Raw genomic sequence first — 27,199 nt, 5'->3', positions numbered from 1 at the left:
AACTCTGTGTTCCACTGCTATTTTCTGCATAACCTATGCATCTTTGTGTTAATGTTGAAAGCCACATAATGGAAAAATAGTGCTAAGTCACCTAATACATGCCTAAATATTTGCGATGTTGTTTAGTAGCTCTAAACAAGGACAGTGAGCTGGCTGTCTTGTCATCTTGAAGAAAGGACCTGTGGACCATCAGCAGTTTACTGATCATAGATGAGGAGTTACTGCTTTTGCTCCTGCTGTGCCTGTGGGCATATTCTTCCAGGTCACATTGCCTCACACTACAGTAGTGTTAACTGCTCCTTTATTAAACCATTCTCTGAGCATAACTAAAGCATTTGGGTTGTTAACATACATAATAAGCTATATTTAAGAATGTTTCAAATCAGCACATTGTACTCTGCAGTGAAGTCATAAAAATATGCTAACATGAACACATCTAATGAGGAAAATGTTGCATGCAGATGTCTGTTTGCCTATTATCCCATAAAATGACTGTGTATTTTTATTTATATAAGTAATGTTAGACACAAATATGTTACCAAAAAAAATTCATTTAGGAAATGTATAAACACAATGACTCTAATATAAGAAAATGTTTTAAAACATATTTTTAGTGTTTAAAAAAATGAAAAGAAGTTTGAAGAAATTGTTCCAAAGCACTTTTTTTTCTCCTTCATGATGAGAAAGAAATATAGGTTCTCAGATGGCATATTATTTGTGATGTGGTAGTGAAGTAAAACTTGTTCCTCACATCATCTATCCTTTACATGATGCAAAGGAGTATAATTTTTAAATTTTTTTTTATTTGAAGGCTCTCAATGGGCACATTGTCCACAATTTAATTTTGTTGCAGCGCATGGATAGCAAAGTCACATATCCTTATGTTATGCAAAGGACATAGGAAAGGAAAATTTTTGTTGTTGCTGTTGTCATTTAAAATTTTCATAGTGTCTGTGCACATTGGGTACCATTTAAGTTTTACTGCATTGCGCTGATAGCAATGTCACATATCATTAAATTAACAGCAAGCTAGGAAAAAAGGAAAAGCAGATTTTTCCCACCTCTGCTGTTTCCACTGTTTCAAATTTTTTATAGTGTGTGAATATAATTTCAGGACAGTGGTGTAAATATTGAAAAATCTTATCTCCAATGTAAAAAGGGTATAACAGTATATGTGTTTGCATTGCTCCATGTGAGAATGGATGGAAAATATAAAGGTTACTCACATTTCTTAGCAGTGGGATAAAAGTTTGTTCAATATCTAGAAGGGGTTAATGTGGAAACAGTAATTTTTCAGAAAACCCGGAATAATACGAGAATATAATTTCCCTAAATCAGTATATATTATTACAATGCTTGTCTTATGCATTCCAAAACAACTTCTGAGTAGAGAATATGACTCCCTCTTTGGGACACATAGGGTTGATCTGTAGTTGTGGTGGACTCACTCCTCATTGCTTACTTGTATAAGTAACAGCCACCAGGATGTGAGATTCATTAGGCAGCTGTGTGGCTGCTCACTTTTCCAGGTCAGCACAAACAGCAGACAGGAGTAACTTTGAGAAATTTGTGTGGTGAATCTATTGCAAACAATTGTCTCAGTTTTGGAGAGCAAAAGGGTCAGATTGTTTTATTTTATAATTATTAATAATTTGCGTATCATGCCAACACTGCTTCTTTGTCCTTGACCTTTGGAACAACTCTGTTGCGGTCCTGTAAATCAACTTCCATTTTTAAGGAGACACCCTTGGACAGACAGAAATAGGCCTACCAACATGAGATGACAAGTTCCACTACGGTCCTTCTTGGCCTAAGCTTGGGTAGTTGAGGAGCAGCTGAGCACTCTGGGTTTGTTTAGTTTGGAGAAAAGGTGGTTGTGGGGGTGAGCTCATTGCTATCTACAGCTTCCTGAGGAGGAGAAGTGGAGAGGGAGATCCTGGGGTCCAACAACAGGACTTGTGGGAACGGTTTAAACCTGTGTCAGGGAAGGTTTAGGCTTGTCATTTGGAAGCATTTCTTTATTGAAAGGGTGATTTCAAATACTGAAACACAAACCTGTCAACATTTAAGAGGCATTTAGACAAGTGCCAGTTTTGGTCAGATGCAAAGTGGTGAGGCAGGTGGATTAGATAAGTATTGTAGGTCTCTTCCAACTGAAACATTCTATTCTGTTCTATTCTATTCTGTTCTATTCTGTTCTATTCTGTTCTATTCTATTCTATTCTATTCTATTGACATAGCTAGTACTTGAATTAATGGCTCAAGGTAAGAAGGCTGCATCTAATGGACATTCCAAATGCTTTGTATTGCTCTTGTACTCCTGCAGTGTCCCACCGGATGCTCCTAGTGAAGATTGGGCCACTGAGGACAGTCTCAGACAAATATCCAGCAACTGTAATGTCCCTTTTTTTGCTGCACAATATTTTGAATATGAAGCTTTTCGGAGCATGTGGCTTGGCCCCTGCATGGACAGACACAAAGCTGTTCCAAGTTTGTCCATGGGCCTTTGGAGAGGCTGTTACTTGAAGGGGGATATAACATTTTCCAGGCTTTTCCACTCTTGATAAGGAGTAGGACAAGGAAGGAACTAGACTGAGCTTTGTGGTGTACATGGACCAACATGAATCTGAAAGGACAGGATAATCTTGGCCAACATGTGTTTGATGAAAACTGTATGACATTAAACAATGACAGATACATGTAATAGATTTTGTGGTGTTACAATAGGCTACATCTCAATAAGCCACCTGAACCCACACAGCTAGCATGGTTTTTAAATGCATTTTTAATACATTTCCTTGTGTAGGGCTTGGAAAAGTCTCTTCCTCACTTATTGCCACAGGCCACTCATGTGCAACAGTAGCAGCACTCCATCTTAGAAATATCACATACTATGACATAGAAAATCATAAAAGAAGGCTAACTAGGGGAATACCATGAGTCTTTTCATTCACACTGAATTTGAGGTATCAGCTCCTGTAGTGCTGCTGCTGTGCCTTGGATGATGCCTATGAAAAAGACACCTTTACCCACGTAACACAAAGACAGTAGAGACGGCTTGCTTTGGAAGAGTCAGTTACAGTGTTGGGCACAACTTTTGGTGGTGCCAGTGTCCTTTTCCTCCTGTACCTTGAGTGAGACAGAACAAGTATGAAATATTTTGTAGCAGGTGTTAGAGGAAGCAGGATAATACGGATAATGAAAGAAGTGCTCGATGGGAATAGGCTGCTGTGTTCTTCATCCGGAAAAAAAACCCAGAACCACCCTTTCCTCATAAGATGCAGGAAGAACAGGGGAGTATGTGTTTGGGGGTTTGTAGAAGACAAATTTTAGTTTTTTTTCCAGGGGTCTGCAGATGTTTTTATTTGTGTTTTTTATTTTCCTCTTGTATGTACTGGACCTCTTTTTTTTATACTGGCACCTCTCAGAACATTTTTAAGTTATAAAAAAGATACTTATCTTAGCGGTCCACAAATGAACTATGATTTTTTTCCCCCTTCATAGATGTTTATTAAGCTCAGTGGGATAATTCTGTATTTACTCTGCACCCTGTGTAGTCCTTTATACAGGTGCCAAAGGGGTGTAAAATGCTGGCTAAAACTACAGGCATATCTTTGACTGATTGAACTTGAGATTTGGGATCACACATCAGAAATCTGAGTCCAAATCTTACATCCCAGTGTAGGCTGAGCCTCTCCAGATGGTAGTGATACTGCAAGTATTAATAAGCCACTTTTTCTCTGTAACAAAATGCTGGCAAGCATTTTGCGTAACCCTTTAAATTAGGAGAGATCATATACTGATGCATACATATATAGGTATATATGCAATTTCTCACTCTTTAAGTCTAGGAGACTGTATATATTTATGGTTTCTCACTTTAACATGATGGGCTTTTAGAAAAAAAAAGATCAGTCTGGAGTACTGTTATAGAACATGAACTTAATTTTTGTGGAAACTGCTATCTAAAAGCAGTTTGATTTGCCGTGGAAGAAGAGGCAGGAGAAATGCTGTGTTGTAATCAGTTTAAAGCTCCATGTGTGCTGAACCTTGAGAACCAGGTGAAGGTTGTTTGCAAACAGTTTAACTCTTTGTCCATGAGGAATGGCAATACACCATCTTATATACCATTTTCCAGCAGTGACAGTTTACTTCTTTAAATGGACATATGTCCTGGCAAATTTTGACAGACAAGAGATGTACAAGTACTTGGATCTTGAGGACTGGCTGATACGCCCAGAGGGCCACAGTTGAAACATAAATTTCATATTTTTAAGGTCCAAGAGACACCTGGGTGGGGCTGCAAGTTGTTTGGGGTTGGAATGTGGGATGAGCTACCATGTCAACATAACCATTGTTCATTATAAACCCGTTGACATAGAAATGACCAAAGTCAGCTTTGGTAATGTCCAACCCACACTGCAGCAGCTGTGGAATGGGAGGAACAATACCGAACTGGACTCAGTATAAAATGTATTCGAATAAAATTTTTCATATGATTTGATTTCTAAAGCATATTTTATCAGTCTATTTCCTGGATTTTGGTTTTTCTTTGGTGACAGTCACCACAAACATTGGCATGAGACTAACTTAGAATGGCAAATAACAGCAGAAAAAAATGGGTTTTTCTCAATATGTTCAGTACACTGCCAAAATCCCTTTGCAGTCCACCTGTCCACCTGAGGACTTGCTTATTAGAGAAACTAGGGTTAAATAATCAACTGTGGACTTTATCTACTACTCATATGCTAAAAAAACTCCCCAAACACCCCACAAGACAAGAAAACAATTTAAAAATTATAATCAAACTTATATTCATAATAGAAGTTATTGATTATTTTCTGTGATAAAATTCATTCATGTAAATCTCTGGAATAACTGTACTGGATGGTGATAGATACTGGTACTCAAATAAATTTAGGTTTTCTTTTAGAAACTTATTTTTGGGTCCTTCTGATTAGCAACTCTTTTGATGTGGTATTGACCCACACCTCTCTTTTCAGAGGCTCTTCAATTGAAGACCTCTCCTCTTGTGAACTTCTTAAATACTAATTTCTTGCACAATCCACAGAGTAAAAAAAATTCCTGCTTCTACTAGTTTAATCATTTATGTGCCTAGTAGTTGAGACACAGAGAACCTGGTTTCATAACTTTTGGAAAGTAAAAATTAAAAAAAACCCAAGGAAACACTGAGTTATAGTAATGAAGAATTGGGTTTGCCCCTTTCTTTACAAATAGGAACAGTGGAGTACTGATAGTTTATAAACATTATCATGGTCAGGCAAAGCCAATTTAGTACAAAGTACAATGTTGAATGATAACTGTCTTCTTAGTAACAGCTGGAATACACAAAATTTTCTGGATGCTATATTTACCACAGTCTAATGCTTATTCATCTTATGCTTTACCACAGTCTAATGCTTATGTTGCTCAGGCAACACTACATTGAAAGGAAATTTCTCTGAATTGAAGAAATAAGAATTTGACCACATTTAGAAAGTTAATTTTTGCACTTTATGAACTCATACACTGATTAAAAAAGAAGCAATTATAATTTTCCGGCAAATTAACTCTAAGTTTATTAAAACCATTCTTTCTGATAATCTATATTATCAAGTTATGGTTAATACCTATTATGAGATTAAGCCACCAAAATATAACTAGTCTAAGAAAATATCTTCAAGCTTCAATCATAAAAGAACTGTATTAAAGCAAATATTCAGATTAATTGGTGATGGGATGATTTAATGTCTAACAGCAAAGAATAAACCTCAGACTAAATCCATCAGTTCTGGGAGAAATTTTGAAGTCATCACCTACTCTTTGCAACCGCTTCCCCAAGTGTTTATACATGTAAGTGCTGACTAAAAATGACTTACTAACTTCAAGACTTAATCTAATCAAAATTTTTTGCTGATTGTTTGACCAGCTTATGTAAATACTTTAAACTAATGTATCATCTGTAACTAGCTTGCGAGATGGGGCTATAGGCTAGTTAAAAGCCTATGTGTCTTGATTATAAAATGATCAGAATCATTCTAACTTATTTCAACATTGCTGTAAAAATGAATGTATCAAAGTACATTAAAGCATCTCGATTTTTATACACAAATGTTAAAATCATAAATATATAATAATTAACCAGTAATTTTGAAATAAGTAGTTTTATTCTATCTTTTATTAGATTTAATCAGCAAAATATGAAGGAATAAATGAAGAGGATGCTAGCACGTCCTACAGAAAACATGTAAATGTTTTGTGAAAATACAGAGAAAGCATGCTGGTGCTTGTTTGAAAGCAACTTTCAATGTGAAAACACTATTAACATGTTTGGTCTGTCACAAGGGGTAGCAGAATATGATTTGATGCAAATAAAAAGAAAAAGTTATTGAAATGGGTCAGAAATTAAAAAAAAAGTCTTGGATAAGGGTTATCTTTCCAGACATCTAGTACAAAAAGTGCAAATATTGGTAACATTCATATTTCCTTTCATTGATGAATATCTGAGTTATTAAAATGGTGGTTTATAGTCTGCTGAGGGTTTGTAATTTTCCTGGAATACCAAAGGAGCGGAAAGAAAATTATTTGGGAAGAAAATTATTGGTTTCTTGTCCTATGATGATTATATTCGTAATAAGAACTGATGTTCTGTTGTGCCATCAAGAGACTTTGTGTGTTACTCTACAACCTTCTACCTGTCTCAAGAATGTGCTCCGGAGATTGGTCCAGCAGGAGAAAAGTGTTCACTGAACCAAATACTTCTCTCATGTTCTCAAAACATGGACATCAGAGAGTTTATCAAAGGACACTGCATCCAGACATGGGGTACTCCTTGCAGCAGAACAAGACAATAAAGAAAAACCTGCAGATTTCCAGGGAGTTGTCTCCTGTTCACGTATGGTGCTGCAACTTGTGATCTGCAGGTGGAAGTTACTTTGCATTAATAATTGATGCTGCAATATGTCCTACTTTGTTTTAGCGACACATACCATCACTTAAAGAACTGCTGGCAGCAGCTTAAGAGCCATTGGTTTTGGTTAGCAGCAAACAGGCTAAGATCTGTCTCTATATTTTTTTAGAAACACTTACTGCCATGATCACCATGGAATAGCAATTCCTTTCCATAAATTCAATTTGTTTGTAACCTTTTGACATAGATCATAAATAACCTTCATATATTTCACACACATGGACACATGTAATAAATTACATGTACAATATATATAAATATTTACTTGACAAAAATACAAACTAAATGTTAAGTGCCATATGAACCACTCATCTATTAAAGAAGGCTTAATTTCCTTTTCCATTTGAAATCCAGATTGCATGCTTAGCTGCTCCATTTGCAATGCCACTGTAGTGGTTGCAGGTATAAAGTAGTAGCAAGGAAAATGTCAATCAGTTGGCAGTAGGGCTGTTTCTCCAAAAGTTACACAGGAGAAAAAAGAAAGGAGAGACTGTGATTTGGCTCATGGAAAAATTTGTAAAATTTTCTGGAGGAGATTATGAGGTCTGTAAATGAAAACATATTAAAAAAGAAGCAATTTTATTTTTGAAAATTATTCTTGGTGAATTTTTTTAATATGTTTAATTTGCACACATGATTAGTATGATGATAATAGCAAAAATGTTGAGAATATGTTAGAATTCCAAAGTGCTAAATCAGGAAAATCAGAAAATACTTATTGGAGAAAATAATTTTTCCTTAGCTTTATACCTAAACCCCAGGTGTCCTACAGGAAATAAAAACAGAATAACAGTTTGACTACTAAGTTTTTGAGTTTTTTACAAATTCCTCTTTGTGCTTTGAAAATTGAAAAACATATCCTGTCTGGGTGCTTTATTTTTAAAGTAATATAATTAAAAATGTTGGTGACATTTAGGATAGAAAAATAACTGAAAGTGGTATATGTAAGACATTTGTTACATGTTTCAATGTTATCACAACTTCTTGCCAAAGATTCAGGGAAAGAAAAAAGCAGATTGAATTTATAGAGTGTTTAATTTTTATTTTTGTTCCAATTAATAAAAAATATTTTTACCTGCCAAATGCAATTATGTTGATTTGCATTTTCAAAGAGAGAGAAAAAAATTGTTACAAAATAGGAATTAGAGAACCATTTCCCCTGCTGGAAAAGACCATTTTACTTTTTTCATCGTTATTAAGCATGCAACTTCTTCTATGACAAACTGTCAATTTTTCCTATTGCCATGAAATAACACAGGACTAAACAATAGATAGATTGAACAGTCACACAAGAAAAAGATGAGTATATTCTTGTATACATTTAGATGACCATGATCGTGACCTTAGGAAGAGCAAAATGGGCAGAAAACCTCCTCCTTCCCAGACATGAAGTAAGAAAACCTAATGGATAAAAGGACATTGCAAACTCAAACACATCCATCTGAAACAATGACCAAACCCATTAATCTTTTTTCATTAAAGAGACCAAATTTCCAGTGACACACACAGCACCAGAGGAGACACTGCTGCAGTTTTGTTGGTACCTGCCGAAAGCAAGTTGCCACCACTGAGTATTGAAAGTCTGAGAAGGAATCTGATCTGCCAGTTCAGATTGTGAACTTTGTGAGTTCACGTTGTGAGTTGCTTGGACCGGCTGAAGTTGAGAAGGAAAACTCTTTAAAACTATTAATCAAAAGAGTGGCATTTTGCAAATGCCTGTTTAATTGAAAAGTATGCTTTTAGAGAGTGATGCACGCTTTTGCAGCATAAACTAATTATCACTAGGTCATGACAAGTAGAGGAAACAATATTAGCACAAGGTATTCCCTTAATTAAATAATAAAATATAGAATCATAGAATAGTTTGTGTAGGAAGGGACCTTTAAAATTCATCTAATCTGACCTCAATCCAGATTGCTCAGAGCCCAATTTAACCTGGTCTTGAATATTTCCAGGGATGGAGTGGGCAACCATCACTTCTCCGGGCAACCTGGTCCAGTGTTCTCACTACTCTCGTCTTAAAACCTTTCTCCCTCATATCTAGTCTGAATCTACTCTCTTTCAGTTTAAAGTCACTACCCTTGTCCTATGATTCCGTACCCTTTTCAAAAGTCCCTCATCAGCTCTCTTGTTGCCCCTTTAGGTGCCCTAAGGTCTCCCTGGAGCCCCCTTTTATCCAGGCTGAGCAAAGCCCAACTCTTTCAACCTGCCTTCATAGGAGAGGTGTCCCAGAGCTGGATGCAGTACTCCAGGTGATCTTTTGCTAGAGCACAGTAGAGGGGCAGAATCCCCTCCCTTGGCCTGCTGGCCACAATGTTTTGGATACAGCCCACAACACAGTGGGCTTTCTGGGCTGTGAGTGCACATTGCTGGGTGATGTGCAATCTTTCATCCACCAGTATCCACAAGTCCTTCTACTAAGCCCACCTCTCAGTCCACTTATCCCCCAGTTTGTATTGATGCTGGGAGTTGCCTCAGCCCAGTTGCAGGACCTTGCACTTGACCTTGTTAACCAGATGAAATTCCCATGGGCCCATTTCTTGAGCTTGTCCAGGTCTCTCTGGGTGGCATCCTGTCCTTCAGGCCTGTCAAGCACTCCACAGAGATATATGCCATCGAAATATGAGTGCAAATAGAGAAATAGGAAATAAATACAAAGTCAGTAGACTTGAAACTTTTATATGACTCTCCACAGATATAATTATGGTTACTTGATCTCATTTGGTTCTACCTTTCAACAGAACTTTGAGTTTATAGCCAAATGAAGGCCATTCATGTGGAGTAACCCAGATATAATTCCTATGCCTACATGTTTCCCTTAAAACAGTTGGAAACAATTCTCCTTCAGCTTTATTTGTTTTCATAAGTGTTTAGAAAAGTATAAAATTAAGGCAGGGCCTCAAGAACTCAAAGAAATTTTGGAGTTGATACTCTATCAGGTAACAGAAATAGATGACACTGACAGGTCAGGAGCAGTTAAGAATGAAAGATGAAAGAATCTACAAGAACAGATACAATATTATTAAATTAATTATCAGTGCAAATGGTACATGTGTAGACAATATCATGTGCTAAAGAGAGGGGACAGATGGATTGAATGTCAGATTTCCCTGCTCTTTCATTTCTTCCTTTCTCCACTTCATTAATCCCCATGTCAAAGGAGTGCTATTTCTGTCCGTATATTTCACTGGACTTTTATCAAGCTAATGGGGATTCTGCAAATTAATCTGGGATGCTGCAGCATATGTTTTCAAATAAAATTTCCAGACATATCTCTCTATTTTCTTTTTCATATTTTCTGGTAATTGTGATTAAAGATTTAAAATCAAGACCAGTTTCCACACCACAGTGTCTGAAATACTGCTGTCATTTTCTACTATAAGGTAGATACATCAAGATAAATATTTCAATGACATAGCCAATAATTTTTTTTCTCAACTATTACTATTAAAAGCCCTCAAATATTTATAGGTTTTTGTTACATCTCATTGTTAACGCTTATCAATATTCAGATTTTCCAGTAAATCAACTCTCTCAGGCTTTTAATACATTTTTGTTTCGAAATTCTATTCCAGGTCATTTTTCACAGGAAATAAAAATATGTCCTTAACAGGCTTATGTGTGTCATGAAAACAGTGAAGCAATTAGAGAGATTCAGTAATAGCAAATTACCAGGACTGAATGATCTCCCTCCAAAATTCTGAAACTAGAAATATATTAAGTACAGTATGCATAGGTGGAAATATACTTTGCCTCTTTAAGATAGTAATAATAACATACAACAACCTCCCCATCATAGATTGAAAGGCACTAGCACTATTAACTTCAGTGTTTTGAGTTTCTTTTAAAAAATGGTGGGAAAATCCAAACTCATGCTGGTGCTGGGAAAACTGTCGAGCTCTCCTAAATAAGACAACACTGCAGGACTTGGAGAAGAATAATCTGGAAGGACTAAAATAATGCCTCTTCTAAAAAGAAATTGAATTAGGGCAAAAGAGACAAAAGTGAGCAAGGAATAAAAAACCCCTGGACTTCCCAGTGTCTTATGGTAAGGATAACTTAAAGAAAGTGTTTAAGAAAATAAATTGCTGTGTAAGAAGGAATTAACTCCTTACCTTGGACTAAACCAGGTATTGTTTATTATTTTTAGTGCATCAATCCTCTCCACAGCACAAAGGTAAATTAAAATCGTACTAACACATAGTTAGGATAGATGATCACCTCTACTGTATTTGTCTGGCCATGTCAATACATACTGACTTCAGATGGAAAAGGTAAGAACTAGCTATTGTCAATAAGTTGCTCTGAGGGTCTCTAAAACGGATATGGTCAGTGGGAGGCTGTTGGGTTAACTGAGATGTCTGCTGAGTCTAACTGCCTCTGCCAAATCCTTGCAGGGTCCCACACTACACAGCAACCTGTCTGTCTGTCCATGCCCAAGCTGTTACTCTGTCTGCTCCTCAAATCAAGTTTGACTCTCCAGATTTGTCCTGTGGGAGAATGCTACAGAGCCTGCAAGGATCTTGTCGTGCCAGTGGAGACTCATGCAAGATCTGGTTGTAAGCTAGTTTATGTTCAGTCAATACCATATTTAAAAGAACAGCAATAACTCAATCAGCAATTAAGTAAGGATGTGGTTTTTTTGGTGCTCTAAACCTGTAAATAATATAGGAATCAATGTCACATTATCATACTAAACATAACTTGTTGGGTGTAGGAGCACATCCAGGTTTGTTCACCTCACTTTGAGAAGGACACTCGGGGTCACTTGGGTGACACACTTTGGACATAGGTTTATTTAGTGTGTCAGATTGCAAAGCAAGCAGTTAGACCTCAGTCTAAGACTGACGTCATTACCTTGGATTTAGCCAAAATCTGTAGAAGAGAAGACTAGTTGAGTGGAGATAGGCAAACAACAAAGAGCATCTCTTCTGCTCTACGTAGACCCACAGACCAAAAGCAGGAGGGCATACTGATGGAAAAAATAAGATCAATTCCTTTATCTGGCTTGAAATCAAAATAGAATCCAGCACCATTCAGTCAAATATTTTGACTGAATTTTTAAACAAGGTTGGATTAGTTCATTGCTATTATTCACTGTAGCAAGTCATATAAACAGATAAACACATAACTCCTTAAGCTGAATGCTCTTTTCCAGCTTTGAAATTACATAACTGAGTGCAATGTTTGGCTATCTAAAAGTAATCAAAAGTAATGCTTCATGCTGTACAGTAACCTTTCTGCCTGAAGAGGTCAGGAAGGATATATTTTCCCATGGTAATGGATAACCACAGTTTTATTTTTTCAACATCTGACATGTTTTTGAGGTATTTGCTCATTAATGTTGAAGAAAAAACATACCACTGCCTAAATCTTTGTGACAGAGGTGCTAGTACTACAGTTAGGAGAAAACATTTAACAGCCCGGAAAGATGGAATTGTTCCCCTTGCTTCTCATGGATTTGGCTAAATCATTCCTTTGTTGTCCTCCAAATTTTGGTCTACTTCCTTATTTTTTCAGACAATTGAATGTAATTTTTAAACACATCTGGTAATCTTTATGCCCAGGCTTTTTTCCTGCACATGGGTAAAAAGGTTGTCAAGTACACCTCTGCCTAATGGGAAGGCACAGGCTTTCTGACAAGCAAGAACAACAAATTTTTTAAAAAGTCAAATAATGCATACCAAGGATCTGGAATGCAAAGCAGACTTAACAGCATTCACATTTTGAGCAGATTTTGCTTGAATGTAACACCTTCTCCCTCTAAAGTTTTGAGTGTGGTATCTTAAAGAAGATCGCACAAATTACTTATCCCAGGAACAAAGGTTCCTTTTGAAAGCTGTCATCTTGCTGGCAGATATGATGAGCATTTACTTTAGGCTTGTAAAACATATTAATCAAACTTGTTCCTATAGCTTTAGTCCAAGAAGAGTTACTGGTTTTTAATGGAAATGTTTTACATAATTGAGGAGCTCTGAATATGTGTACACCTTGAATGCAAACCATGGTCTATGCCATTCATTGGTTTGTAATGAATAAATACTAATCTATACCAGGCTTAAGGGAGATTGAAGCAGTACACAGAAATCTGTTTATTACAAGACTATTTGCCCCACACCTCTGAGCCACTTATTGGACCTTGAAAAACTTTTGAAAATATGGTTGCATTTACAAACTTCAAATGTACGACATGGAGAGCTGGCAAGCTGCCTGGTTTCTACTTAAAGGACTGTCATTCTGGGAAAAATAAATTTCTCTAACTAGACAAAAGTAAATGTTTTTATGTTTTACTGCAATCAAACTGATATGGCTGACAATTTAATGTCTCAACACTTAAAATATCTGTGGATAATCAGTTACTTCAATCAATCAGAACTACAAGATTTCTCTATTTTCAAAGACCATATACATATGACTAAGATATTCAAGAGTTTAGAGCAACCTGCCCATCCTTAATCTTTGTGATTTCTCTTGAGCTGTGAATTCTTTTTTTTTTCCCCACATGTGCAGTTTTATAATTACTGAAAAAAATCCAATCTTGCACTGTAATCATGTTTTTAAACCTTTGTGTTACTGTCCTGTTCTATTTAACTTTTATTTAATTTTATGTATATTTCATAGCCTGTTTGCCTGTCAAATAGATGTTGAAATGTGCTGGCATTCCAGCTGAAGAGATCTTTATGAGTGAGAAAATGTTCAAGGCTTTTTCAAAGTGGGTGCTGAAACATACGTTTCTCTTTGACTTCAGGGAATGCTAACAGCTGTCCCAGCAGACAGGTTAAAGGCTAACAGAGCTGTGTACCTTCATGATTTGACTGCCAGCAAAGTAGATGGGTAGTTCCTCAAAATTATTAATAGAAATGGCAACAATGATGAGAAGAAGAAGGAGCTGACAAAAAAAAAATTAAAAGGAATCTGCAAGTTAATTCTGGGGAGCACAACATTTGGCAGAGCTGATTTTAATATCTGTCAGGTTGAGTTCACTAATCTTTGCTATTCATATTGATGTGAAACTTCATAGAGTTTTAGAGATTTGTATCTATTAAGACATGCAGCATTGTTCTTACAACATGGGAACAAGTTTACTAGCACCTGCTGTTCTCCTTTCTCCATGATAAAAATTGACATGAACAGTTTTAAATACCTAACAAATAATTACCCTCAACTCTCAATAAGGAAAGCTACATTTTTAGAGCCACCTTTATCTTTAAAAAGTAATTTAAAAAAAATTAGCCACAAACTCACCAGCAAGGTAAAACAACGTTCTTCCCCCCACTTTCCTCCTCTCTTTTGTTTCTTGATTACTTGGAGCCTTATAATCAAACTAAGCTTAGTTTAAGAACCCTTGGAGCAGTATCTCTTAGTTCCCTGTCAGGCTGCGTTGGAAAACAATCAATCTTGCTCTTCCTCTGGCTTGGTGGAAGTGGTACGACATGAGGTGTGCAATGCTTTGCTCTTTCTGTGCAGCTTCAATGACAAAAGTTTTTATCAGAAGCTGACTGTATTTAGGATTATGAATATGCAATGACTCTCATTAGTATTGAAGCACAGGAACACGGTCTGACATCCCTCAACACTTTTAGCTGCTGCAGAATTGTCTAATGAATTGTCTTGCTCTTTCACTCTCACAGTCTTTGCTGTTATTGCTCCCTGTTCCAAGGGGAGTTGCCCAATTTGAGAGTACTATTGATGGCAGAAATTAATTGCCAAAACTGCTCTTGATTTTGTTAAACAGTGTTGAGTCACTGTTTAAATTGTCAAAACAAAAAACCATTAGACTCTATAAGAGACAAAAACATCACAAGTGAGAGGATCTGCATGTCCATATGCACACCCATGCATGAGTACAGGTGTATGGCACGGATATGCATATGGTCTTGCAATCATACTTATACATACAAAAATATGTGTGTGTATCAGTGATGGGATTCAGAAACCTAGTGTCCTGCAGATTTTTTTCTTTTATTATTTCTGTTAGAACAAATGGGGATAATGGAAAGTTTTCCAAATGAGCATGACTCCAGTGCATTGCTACTTGATCAACCCTTTCGTACTCTTTCTTTGCCTTTTGGGACCCTGCCAAACATATTTTAGTTCACACATCTGCGATTTTTATGAATAAGTTACTGATAAGGATGGTTACAACAAATGATTAAGATATCTGGCCTAATTTGTCATATTTGAGGAGATGTGTAGGCTTTTAGAAACAAGTGGATAAGACTCCTTTTTTCCCCAATTGGTTAAATTAAGTGTTTTTTTCTCTATTAATCTGAAATTTCTTCTGACACAAAAGAAGCTTTAGTGGCTCTCTGCAGATTGTGAAGCAGAAAGTGAACTGAAACAGATAATGTATTCCAAGAAGCTTAAGTAGCATTCTGAAAGGTGTGTGCCTATGGCAAATAATAAAGGATAGGATGTTCTTCCAAGATGTCAGTCCTGTGCATCTCTATATCCATTTAATCAGTAATGGAAATGGTTCCAGTGCAAGGAAGGAGGATCTGTTTAATTTTTAGTACAGTTTTTGGCACCATTGCTTTAGCATAAGCTTGGCTTACCTCTTGATCCAACCCCAGGACTATCTGTTCTTATCAACTGGAGAAAAATATAAAGAACATCTACATCTTGTGAGTATCAAATACAAGAGCAGTTTAAAATAAATGTAGTTCTGACAAAAGTGGCTCAAGTATTATACATCAAACACTTGTTACCTCTCTTTGCCTTTGTGACTGCCCGTGACTAAGAAAGAGTGAGTGATAAAATCTGAAGAAAGATGAAACCAATCTAGGCCTTTTTAAAGACCATCAATCATTCTGCACAGGCATGATATTATTAGTTCCAGTAAGTCTTGTTCTCCCATTTTATGGACATCATAAGCTCCCACCCCAAGACCATGGGAAATCATTTTCATAGGCAGCATCTTAGTATGGGCCAATCAGACCTAATCACATAACAAGCTACTGAATTATTCAATGTTCTCCCTAATTTTGTATTCTTCCTGCACTTTGCTGTCACTACAGGGTTTTAAAAGTATATATTTTTACAATATTTATTAAGAAGATAACCATATGCTGATTTTTTCTTTCTATACGTCTTTCAATGATTGTCATTCCCCTAGACTGTTGCAACATATACTTTACTATATACAGAATATGTTTTCTAAAAGGAATAACAATCCACAATGTGGCACTCAGCTTCAAACTCTCCCAGCTTTTAATATACCAAACGTAAGGAAAACAATAGTGAAACAATTGTGTTCAAACATAAAATATTCATATTTACTGAGGAAACTGTAACCAGCATGTCTCTTAGCTGTTGCTATGAATACAGGGTTCACATTGTATATGAAAATATTTCAGTTTTAATTGCAAATCTGTGCAGAGATGATTTGGGGTCTGTAATTAGCACATAAATTTCAGACTTTGCAACTGCTGTGAAAACACACATTATTTATGGAACTATTATCTAAATATAATTCAGTGTTTTTTGCTTTCAACAACTACTGTAAAAGTCTGATTTAATAAAATGTGAAAAATTTCCCATCTCTTGCACTTCTGTTTACCTTACGAAGCATTCATTCCTCTGCACTGCCATTTCCCGCTCGATCTGCAGTGGACACTTCTTTCAGTGGCTCCATTCTTCACCCATATATCAAGGAGGTTTCTTCAGAACCATAAAGCGCCAGGCATTTAATTTGTTTAAAATGAAAGCTTGGATGATTCAGATAGCTCTGAACTGCATGAACAGAGTAGTTTAGGTGACCTCCATCTTCATGCTTTTCATCCAGGCTAGAAGTAGGAATAGACAGGAGCCTAGTCTCAGCTGGATTTAAGCTACCGTATGAAGATTTCCAGTTATCTAGACAGGGTCGCTGGAAGGACAAAGTGGTCTCCCACTCATTGTAAGCTGCAGGCTGAATGTCTTCTATCTTCCATCAATGTAGGGTACAACCAGCACAAAATCTGCCTTTTTCCTTAGTAGCAATCTCATACATTTTCAAAGCTGGTTACTCGTAAAAACCTGATTTACAGCAATCATTTTTGATACCTTCTTCCATTCCTGGGTTTAAAAGTGTATTTTCTGGTCACATGGAACTGAGCATTTTCCTTGCCAGCTTTGTACTTGTCTCTAGGCCAAGCACAGTCCCTCAGGACTGGAACTGCAGATGAAGGGACGGAGCACCAGGTATGTAAAAGTACCACAATGGCAGGTTAATTATAAAAACAGAGCTTTCAGTAACAATGACAAAATCCATAATATGGGCCTAATTTACATCAGAATGTGACACACCTGAAACTTTCTCCACTCTTAATTCCCCACATGCTTTAGGGTCACTCTATACAGTTTCGTTCTCTTTAAAGGAAAATACCTGCCCACTCTCTGTTTGCACCCCAACTGCACGACACCTTGCCATCTCTGGTTACTCCAGCATCTCTGTGCAATGGCAACCTCAACAGCTACTGCAACAATAATTGCAATAATAATCACTGTCAGGGTTGTCTTGCCTCTTTCAGGGATGCCTGTCCTTTCACCAAAGGTTGTACCTGCAGAAGCATCCTCCAGCCCATCCTCTGGGTGGGCTGGATGCTGTATCTGTGCTAGGAATGTACAATTTTTTTTTATGAGGTTACCAGGATTGGCTCAGACCTGGGAGTGATACCTCCTCATGTGTCTGCCCACTTGCTGGCATTGGAGACAGGCAGGATCCCTGCATAGTGTACACAGATGTAATTTTTGATTTAAATGGCAATATCAATGTCACAGTGCACACGCTCTGGGAAGGGAGTTACAAAGGGTAATTGAGAGATTCAGTATGAAGCCACTGAAAACTGTAATTTAAAGTTCCAGTACTATTACCATTAAAATTTAAAGTGACAGAGGTCCAATTATGAATGAATATTTTCTTAAATAAAATTACTTTTTTGGTGTCATCTGAGAAGTACCCATTTCTGCCTTGTTGTTACTGTTACAGGACCTATCTTTATGGCTTCTAGTGCCAGTGAGATCCTGAGCCTCCTGCCCCTGACGAGGAATGTATTAAGAGGGTAGAAATCCTGGAAGCCTTGTGGGGGACAGCAGAGCAAACTCTACCAAAGGGCCCAGCCTGCTCTGCTGGTAAAATTAGGCACAACTTCAGCATCTGAAGGAGACCCTAGACTTCCTTTTGTATACTGAGAGAGACATCCAGGGACAAAGGAAACAGAGAGTGCATTCTCAGGAAGTAAAAAAGGATGGCTGATACTGGAGACCTTTTCTGACATACAAGGGAGTTGGTAATTGTTATCATTGCTTCCTTCATAATTTTAACTAAAAAATTTGCTGGTTGTTAACTTGACAAACCTTATAATGAACTACACCTTGTCAAACTGTCTACTCAAACAATAAAAAAATCTCCTGGATCTTCATTTTGCTGTACTACACCTAGAATCTCTTCAGATCAATAGGTTATACCATCTTTAAAACCTCAGGACCCAAGTGGCTGGTGTGGTCTTACAACATTGGTATATTTTTCTTAATACCTGGCATTATGAGATGCCTTGAGGACATGAACTTTCACAGGAGAAGGAAGGTACTGCTTTCTGGGAACACAGAAAGTTTTAATACAGAACTTCTCTCAAAAATGTCAGAGTGGTGAGCCTGTCAGACAAGGACATCCAAAAGTGAGGGTAGGATTTGGCTCACAGGTAGCAGAATTGTAGTCCAAAAATTTGGGGAAGTAGATCTGTCCTAAGAATCTCAGCCAGACCATTTAATGTACGTACATATACAATTCAGATCAGTTTGATTTTTTCACTTTATTATCAATGTAATTCCAGATGCAGAACAGTGACTCCAGTGTTTTCAGATTACATTAGTGACACAAGAACAATTTGGGAAAACCCTCATGAATACGCAGGTAGAAAGGAAAGCAGGGTGTGTTTTTCAAGCCAGATAGAATCAGTTATTTCTCCTTACAAGTGATATCAGAATATTAGCTTATTTTTCTAGTCACCTGTCAAGCAGCTGCACACAAAACTATGACATACCATTATCACCTTCAGTGATGTTGCTAAATAGAAGAATATGAGATTATTTCCATACACCGATCATCATCAGCCTGAACAGTTTTAAATTTTAGTCCCACATTTAACCAAAATAGGACTGATCAGAAGAAAACACCAGAGAAATTGCTCATACCACACTAGAGAGCATTCACCAGGAGGGATGTAAAGTAGACGCAAAAGGATACTCTCTTTGAAGGTACCTCTGGGCAGAGCATAAAATGATTCCAAGAGCAGAAGACAAAAATACACTCACCAGCTCACTTTTTTCGATAAGTATCTGTGTCATAAGTATCTGTTACAAAACAAAACTGCAATACAGAGCAGGGAGACAAATTGCTGATGCAGTGGAGCTTTTCCCTGGCTACTCTCCAAAGCAGAAATTTAAGCTGTCAGTGGAATAGGTTTTTAATTATGGACTGTAGGCCATTGTTAGGGATAGTTTTCCACAATACTGGCAAGTTCAGTATTGGGTGTTCATGCATTACTTTAAATATTTCAAGTGGGACACCGTACCACAGCCAGAGGACAGCATCCCTCTGTGTTCATTGTTGTACAAACACAGGATCAAGATTTCTGTTCTCTGTTTCTAGGAGATTACAACACAGGGAACTGACTGGAGGCACTTCACTGTCCTGTTAAGGCCAAGTTGGCAGTAACGTTTAACCCTAGAGGAAGAATTCATCACTTATGTCACTCCAACTGAACCTGTGGCATCATATCATCATGTATCCTGTTCTGAGCTTGACCTGGCCAGGGCTGGCCTCGCACTTGATGAAAGGCACCACCATACAGCATCACCAAAGCAGTTCCTCCCAGTACCATCCTTCCAGCTGGTTGGATACTGGGGCCAAGTAACCACTGGGATTCAGCAAGGCTTTCCTGCAGAAACAGGTAAAGATCAGTCCCAAAGAAGGTTATTTAGTGTTGGCCTAGCAATGGTGGTGAAATCGTTCATGTATCAGAGGGATACATGCTCTGTGCAGATGGACAAAGCTGTGATCTGCTGCCAGATAGAAATAAGAAACATAAATCTTATCTTATGCACTATAGACACTCTTCACCTGCTTTAATTTTTAATAGAAATGTTCCTTTTTAAGTACTAGGAGCAATACAAGTTTAATGTGACCTTAGAGGACCATGCAACATAAGCATAATTGACTCACTAACATCACTCCCTAGATATTTTTTCCCTTCTTTTTCCTAAGTCTTAATGTTTCATAAGTTCTTAATGGAATCAGAAAATGCTAGAGAGCCAGAATTTGACACAGAGCTTTCAGCCTGGCAGTCAATATTGAAATTGGATTTGAATTACTGTGTAACTAATTGCTGATAAGAAAACTGGAATAAAAGGGTCATGGGAAGACATAAACCACCTGCAACTTATAGACAAAGGAAATCCGAAATAATGTTTATAGTGGTCAAAAAGGTTTAAATTTTTAAGTATCAGTGCATGAGGGAACAGTGGCCATTTTTTATGTGTGGCTTTCCTCTTCAAAATTTGAGTTTGTCTTACATGGATGTTTGGTATCTTTTCACTGACCAGTGTTACGACTGAAAACCCAAACAGCCAAAGAGTATTTGCACTGAACCTTTGAACTGTTGGCTTGATACTATCACTCTTTTTCAGCGCAAAATAGTTCAGTGTTTAACTAACCTCACTTTCATCTTCTCTCTCTCTGCTTGTGCTACTTTACCCCATCTGCAATAAACAATGAGGAAAGTTGTAACATCCTGACTAGTAACTATAACATGTCCTCCCCTCAAAGACAGGTTTATGCAGTTTGTCAAAGCCCACCATTGGATCAGATAAGATTGAATTCAGTGACTGCTGAATTGGACATACTCTGAGATGAAATAAAAGCAGCAAGGTGTCTGCTTATTAGGTGCTTCCTAATAGGAGAAGTCCTGGTGTCTTACAGAAAGACAGTATTACTGTCATCTATGGTATTTTCTGGAAGATGAAACTATGAAAACAACTGAGAAGCAGTATTTGCTCTATTTACCGGACAAAACGTCATAATACTAATGTAGCTGGGCAAAGAACAATACTACTTAAAAAAAATCTGGATCCACTCCCAGTTTTAGGGGACAGATTAGGGGAGATAAACCATCACATCTTCACAAAGGAAAATGAATAATATTGAATACAAAGCTCCCAAGCAGTTTTCTATTAAATAGGTCTCAGAACCTGAACCTCTCAGATCTCTTAGAGCTTTTAGTTTCTCTTTCTGACCAAATTTCCTAGGAAAAAGCAATCCAGATAAAATAATCCTGTATTTTACATCTTTTTGCAGAGAAGGATGGCTTCACAGCTGTATCTTGATCCTGCAAACAGGTATTTAATACATAGGAACAGTATAACTCAGTGACCTTTGGATATTATTCTCTACCCATAACAGTACGAAACAGAAAAGGAGGGGATCTGTTTATCTGTAGTCTAGATCTGTTATTCAGCTCTAGCAACAACGCTTTGTTATTCTTGATAATGACTTTTTTTTTCTGCATTTCTGTGTACAAACCCTAAAACAAGTGTTTTAGTATACTTTTATATATTAATATACTTCAATAATACTTTTCCATTCCAGAATAAGGCTAGGACTCCTGATTTATGCAAGCAGAGTGTTTTGAGATCCTCTTAGGAAAGAAAGTATAGAAAAGAAGAGCTGTAAATGAAGATAGATGCCGAGTAACACCAGCTTCTGGTACCACCACCTTAGGGTGTTATCATCCTCTCACAGTATACCCTATTTCTCCTTCCCATTAACAGACCTTAGATCAAACCTTATAAAGATATTCTTTGCACAGACGCAGAGGTCAACATGTCCCTCAGAACTGTCTTAAAGACAATGGTTTTTTTAACAGCACATTAACTGTTGAAGCAATGATGGAATCAGCACTTGAGATAACTCCAAAACCACCTACTCAGACTGGCAAGGAAGAGAGTCAGAGAAAGATCCTGGTGTCAGGATTAATATGTCCCCTGTTTTGGCTCTTACGATTTATGTTCATGCCTACTGAAAGCAAAAGAAAGAAAGGTTTCAAGGCTGTGTTTTTGTTCCCTAGCAGAGCTGTTTGTGATTTCCATTTCGTAGGAGATTTTCGTTTCTCTTTTATCCATTACCAGACAGACAAAACTGAATGACTTTTATTAATTCTTATTCCCTTCTGTTGACATCATCACTAGATATAAATTCGGGAAATCTACTCACAGGATTTGGTTCAATCAATATGCTGATGCTATCCCTGGGCTGGAGAATGCATGTAGCTATGTATGTTTGCTACTTACTGACCCTTCAACAAAGGAACTGGAGAGGACAAGGGAAAGAAAGGAAATTTTTAACCTGTTCATCTACTTCTTTCTTTCTGTGCAGTGTGTTTTCTGACAGATAAAGGGAAAATTGGGGTGTGCGGCAGTTTATAAAAGGTCTGTATATATGCCATAAGGAAGTGGGCACTACTTAGGTTTTAAGTTTATGTTTTGTGTATGCTTCTTCTTGTCCCTATTCCTCCCTTTGTTCTTTAACTTTTATAAGCACACAACATACGAAAGGTGTTCATGCAGCTAGTCTCCCAGTGCATACAGTGTAGAAGAGAATGAAGCATTCATCACTAAAACACCCTTCATTTGGGGTAGTCATTTAGGACTACCTTGTTAGGCACACTGATGACAACATTGTCAGGTGCAAAAGGAACTTGCACAAATCCACTTCAGTTTGGCCCTAATTCCTGAGAATTAAGTGTATACTAAAGACTCAGAAAAGTCCTTACTTAAGCTTAATACAGGATTTCTCAGGATGGAAGACACCCTTTTAAATATGTTTAAGTATGCATCTGTTGTTGCTCATAAACAGATTTTGCATTTTGTAAATTTGATTTGCAACAATGAAGAACCACACGCTGCCATGTGACTTTCATTGTGGCACCAGTACCATACCCTCCTCTTCTCCAGGTACAAAAGGTAGTTTAGGCCGTTTTTGTAAACGTATGGGTGAGTAGTATCTGCACAGATATTTTGCTTAATGATGAGGCTGCTCTAATGAGCCTGAATTATACCAAGTACAGTTCCTGGCTGCTGCTGGGGCACTGTTGCCTACGCTGGATCTAACCATTCATGGCTTTCACTGGAGGAAGCAAAAAGCATCCCTGGGTCTCTGAATGGAGGACCAGGAATGGGACCATCCTTGCTCAGTGTTAAGAGGTCTAGGGTAGTGTCATGGTTTGAGATAGCCCAAAATCCAATTTTCTACCTCCATTCCCCCTCCCACATCTCAACCCAATGTGAGATGGGTTTTTCCAGACAAAACACAACCAGACTCAGAGTGGGGGAAAGGGAATATATTACAGTGACTGTACAAATAAACACTACAATACATTATATACAACCTTAGCTATCTCTACTATGACATATAGTGTTTACAATGGATCAGATCTCTTCTCCCCTCCAAATAAAAGTCCAGGAGGGAAAGAAGGACAGATCCCTTCCAGTCTCTCAGGGCAGCAGCTTCTTCAGAGTAGCAGTCACTAAGCAGCAGCATCTTCTAAGGCAGCATGCTCTCTCTCTCTCCTGTTTCTTGCAGCAGCTGATAGCTGGATCTCTGCCAGCACTCACGAGGGAGGTATCCAAACTCTCCCTTGCGGCCCCGTCGTCAACCAACCGAGGGGTCTTTCGTGGACTTCGTCACCCCAGACAAAGGTCGTTTCACCACGTCATATCACGAAGCGCAGGGGGTCTTCGTGACGGTCTGGTATCTCCAGGAGATTCAAGCTCCTTGCAGGGCCTCTGTGCCCTGTCTCAGGCTGCGAGCTTCTTTGTAGCTTGCAGCAAGGGAGGGCCCTCAAGGCCATCCTCCCACACTCCATCCTGGCTGAGCTCTCAGGACGATTGAGCTTCTTAGCTCCTTTACTCCATTTAGGACTTCTAATCAGTAAGAGTCCACCTCCCTCCATTTTTGGAGGGATCTCCAACGAGGTTTAGGGGAGTATTACAGTCCTTTCCCCCAAGCTTTCTCTCTGTAGAAACTTAGTTCTGTTCTCTGCTGCCGGTTCTCTACCTCGGCTTGAGCAGCTCTGAGTCTTCCTTGGCTGCATGCTGTTTCTGCTGCTTCCCTGGTTCAGGTCTTATCAGTTGGCTTTTAACCATAACCTCTGGATGCTGCTGCCGCTTCTGCTCTGTCTCTGCTCACATTGAAAAACCATTCCCCAGTTCATAGCTACAGATACATAGTCCAGCTCAACACTGTTCCAAGTCTCTGTAGCCTCCAACTGGGGCTGGGGGGGGGTAGAGGCCCCCTCAGAGGGCTCCTGCCCTCTCCTCGTGGCTTTTCACAACATGGCTACCTACTTCTAACCTAAAACTACCACTCTTCTCTTCCGTTTGGTTGTGGTATGTTTACATCTTCGCAGGAGTGCTCATTGGACAGAATTTCAAAACTTCCAGGGGTTTCCACCCCTTGGGGTCTACCACTTTTCTTATCCTCTGGGGGAAAACAAAGTCCAAACCACTACAGGTAGTCTAGTCTGACCTGAATTCTAATCACAAACCTAGACATGCTGCTTTGTAGGATCAGGCCCTTGATTTAAAGCAATAGTGGAAACCTTAAGGTAGGTTAAATTGTGAGATACAGTGACAAAATGACAGATCTCTCCACAGGCAGATCTGTCCAGATCTGTCCAGCTGAAGGTACGGGTGTTCCTCAGTAGCACTGAGGACTGTAATCATACACAGCAAGATGGACCTAATGGGGGAAAGGAAAACAAACCTCTCCTTCATCCCTCACTCTTTCAGCCCACCACTTTAAATAACCTCCTGTAGCTTGAAGCAAGACAAGAAAGTCAGCGTTTCGCACCCTCCAACAGTTTTGACATGACAGGTATGGTATTTTCTTACCCACAGAATTGCCAAGGATATCCGCCCTAGCAAAAGTGCAAAAGTTTTCAGTATAAGGAGGTGGGGTGCCAAAACTGGCTTGTAGGCAAAGGTTGAAATGACTCAATCTGAAACAAAATGTAAAGCAATTACTGCTTGGAAAAAAAAAGATCATGCTGACATTTAGAGGCTGCAGTGATAGTATCTGTCCCTTACTAGGCTGACATAAGCAGCCTTGATTTCATCCCAAAATGATTTTTTTTTGTTTGATATTTAGGATAGCCTTTATTTGGAGGTGGAGGACAGCAGGATCAATTGCCTTAACTTCAGTTGTTATGCAGAGATATAATTGCCATCCCAGAAAGGTAATTACATATGCCATTGTTTATACACATAATAAGCCTGGAAAAGTATGTTCTGCAGATAGAAAAAAAAGAAAATCTTGCTTTCACATCAGGGTGGAACACTATGCAAAGTGACAGATTGCCACAAATAGCATTCAAACCCTTGCACAGTAGTGGTTGATTTTTCTTCTGGGGAAGAGGGGGAAGGGATGAAGGCTATGGAACAGGATGGAAAGAAAAAAAAAAGACAATTTTATTCAACAGCCATAGTAACATACCCAGTGGTTTTTATTCTCCTGATTGCTGCTAAATGAACCTGATCTTTAAGCTGTTTTTAAAGTCACTGCCTCAAAGGGACATTTTCTGTTGTTGCCATCTTGTGCAAATACCACTTCTCCTAAAGTGGCCTTAATTTGAATTGCTTTGAAAGCAGACCAAATAATCTGCTAGAATATGGTGTGGCACGATGCATCTCTTCTTTGTGCCTTTAGTACAACGTAGAAAGTGAATTTAGCTCAGAAAAGGACAGTTAAAGTCTCTTTTCCCCTCTCCCATTGCAATATATCTAACAAAAAAGAATAAAACAGACAGTGTGCTGCAATGTCAAGCCCATTTCAGATTTTTTTAATGCAAAATATGCATTTCTTCAAAATATTGAAAGTATCAGGGCTGAACAAAGGAAAAAAATACATATGTATTTCGATATTGAACCAAGCATTGTTAGATGCAGAATAGCAGGGCTATTCTCTGCTGCAGTGTCCAACAAATTGCATGACCTGCTTGTTAGGCTTGACAACAGTATTTTACCTAACAAAGGCCTCAACAGCTCAGAGCAGCAGAGGAATGTCAAAATGAGCACATTTCACACACAGATGTGTGACCATTATAGTCTATAAGAAGATGCATGGGGTGGAGGGAAGGAGTGGGGTGCTGGGAAGGCTAACAGTTAGCAGTAAGGACATGGCCCTACTGGCCACATTTAATCAACCCTTCTGTAAACAATTCAACATTTTCACTGTTCTTTAAAAACTAATAAAGAGAAACAAGCACTTTTCATTCATCTTGAAGTAATTTTCTGTCAGGTTTGAGCCCCTTGTGACTTACAGCTCGTGCATTGCTAGCTGTGTGATACAACAACTATTTCAATTTATTTTACAAACTCTGGCCATTCACATGTCAGTTAGTGTTCACCAAGCCGGCATCTGAAATTGTGCAGTTAACGAGTTTTACAACATTTCTATCAAGAGAAACTGTTTAGCATAACTGACTCTTAAGGAGTTATTATACCTCTAAAAATCCATTTTAAGGGGCATTATTTAAATAAAATAGAAAAACGGTTCACTGCCTTTTAAAGGAGCTACAAAAAAGTCCATCAGATCCTGTGCAGTAATCCTCAGCTTAAAGCACTCTTGAGAGCACTTCTGGGAATTATCAGCATAATGAAATGTTTTGTGAAATGTCCAGATAGATTCCTCTACTCAACAATTTTACTGCACCATATTTATTTTCCTCCTAGTTTTTAAGGAATTGAATTAGTTTTTTGAGGTGATGACTCTACATTTTGTAGATTAACCGAACAGTTTTTTGTCAAGGCTGTAGTATAAATGAGGGGTTTAGACTGTGTGCAGTCTATATACATTTGCACAGAAAAAAAAAGTCAAGCCCTTTATGCTACTCTCAGTTCTAAAAGGGTTAAATCACAATGAGGCTTACGCAGATTTGCATTTCTCTTGTACCACATTTTTCCCATACTCTTAAACAACTTTCTTATAGAATGGCATATATAAAATGTTCTATTGAAAACAATTCTTAAATTACTCATAAAAGCATATAAAACTGAAATTTGTTTTGAAGTACTCTGAAAAGGAAAAATTTATGAGTGTTAACTTAAATAATAGACATCTATCTGTTAACTGTGGCAACTAATGATTCAAAACTGCTAATATCAGGAGTCTGTAATCGTAGTAAAAAAGCAGCA

The 27,199-nt window shown here is 37.9% G+C and overlaps 1 long non-coding RNA gene across 1 annotated transcript in view; it reads left to right on the top strand.

Annotated features, from left to right (window-relative positions):
* The window catches only part of LOC116780203, a 50,494-nt gene that overhangs the window by 7,120 nt on the left and 16,175 nt on the right, over positions 1-27,199 (top strand). The window contains exons 5-6 of the long non-coding RNA XR_004354374.1: positions 19,602-19,902; positions 25,155-25,242. This is a non-coding gene — a long non-coding RNA (uncharacterized LOC116780203). The remainder of the gene's footprint in view (positions 1-19,601; positions 19,903-25,154; positions 25,243-27,199) is intronic.

The sequence above is a fragment of the Chiroxiphia lanceolata genome, chromosome Z, assembly GCF_009829145.1.
Source record: "Chiroxiphia lanceolata isolate bChiLan1 chromosome Z, bChiLan1.pri, whole genome shotgun sequence".
NCBI classification, from domain to species: Eukaryota; Metazoa; Chordata; class Aves; order Passeriformes; family Pipridae; genus Chiroxiphia; species Chiroxiphia lanceolata.
This window is presented reverse-complemented; position numbering and strand designations above follow the sequence as displayed.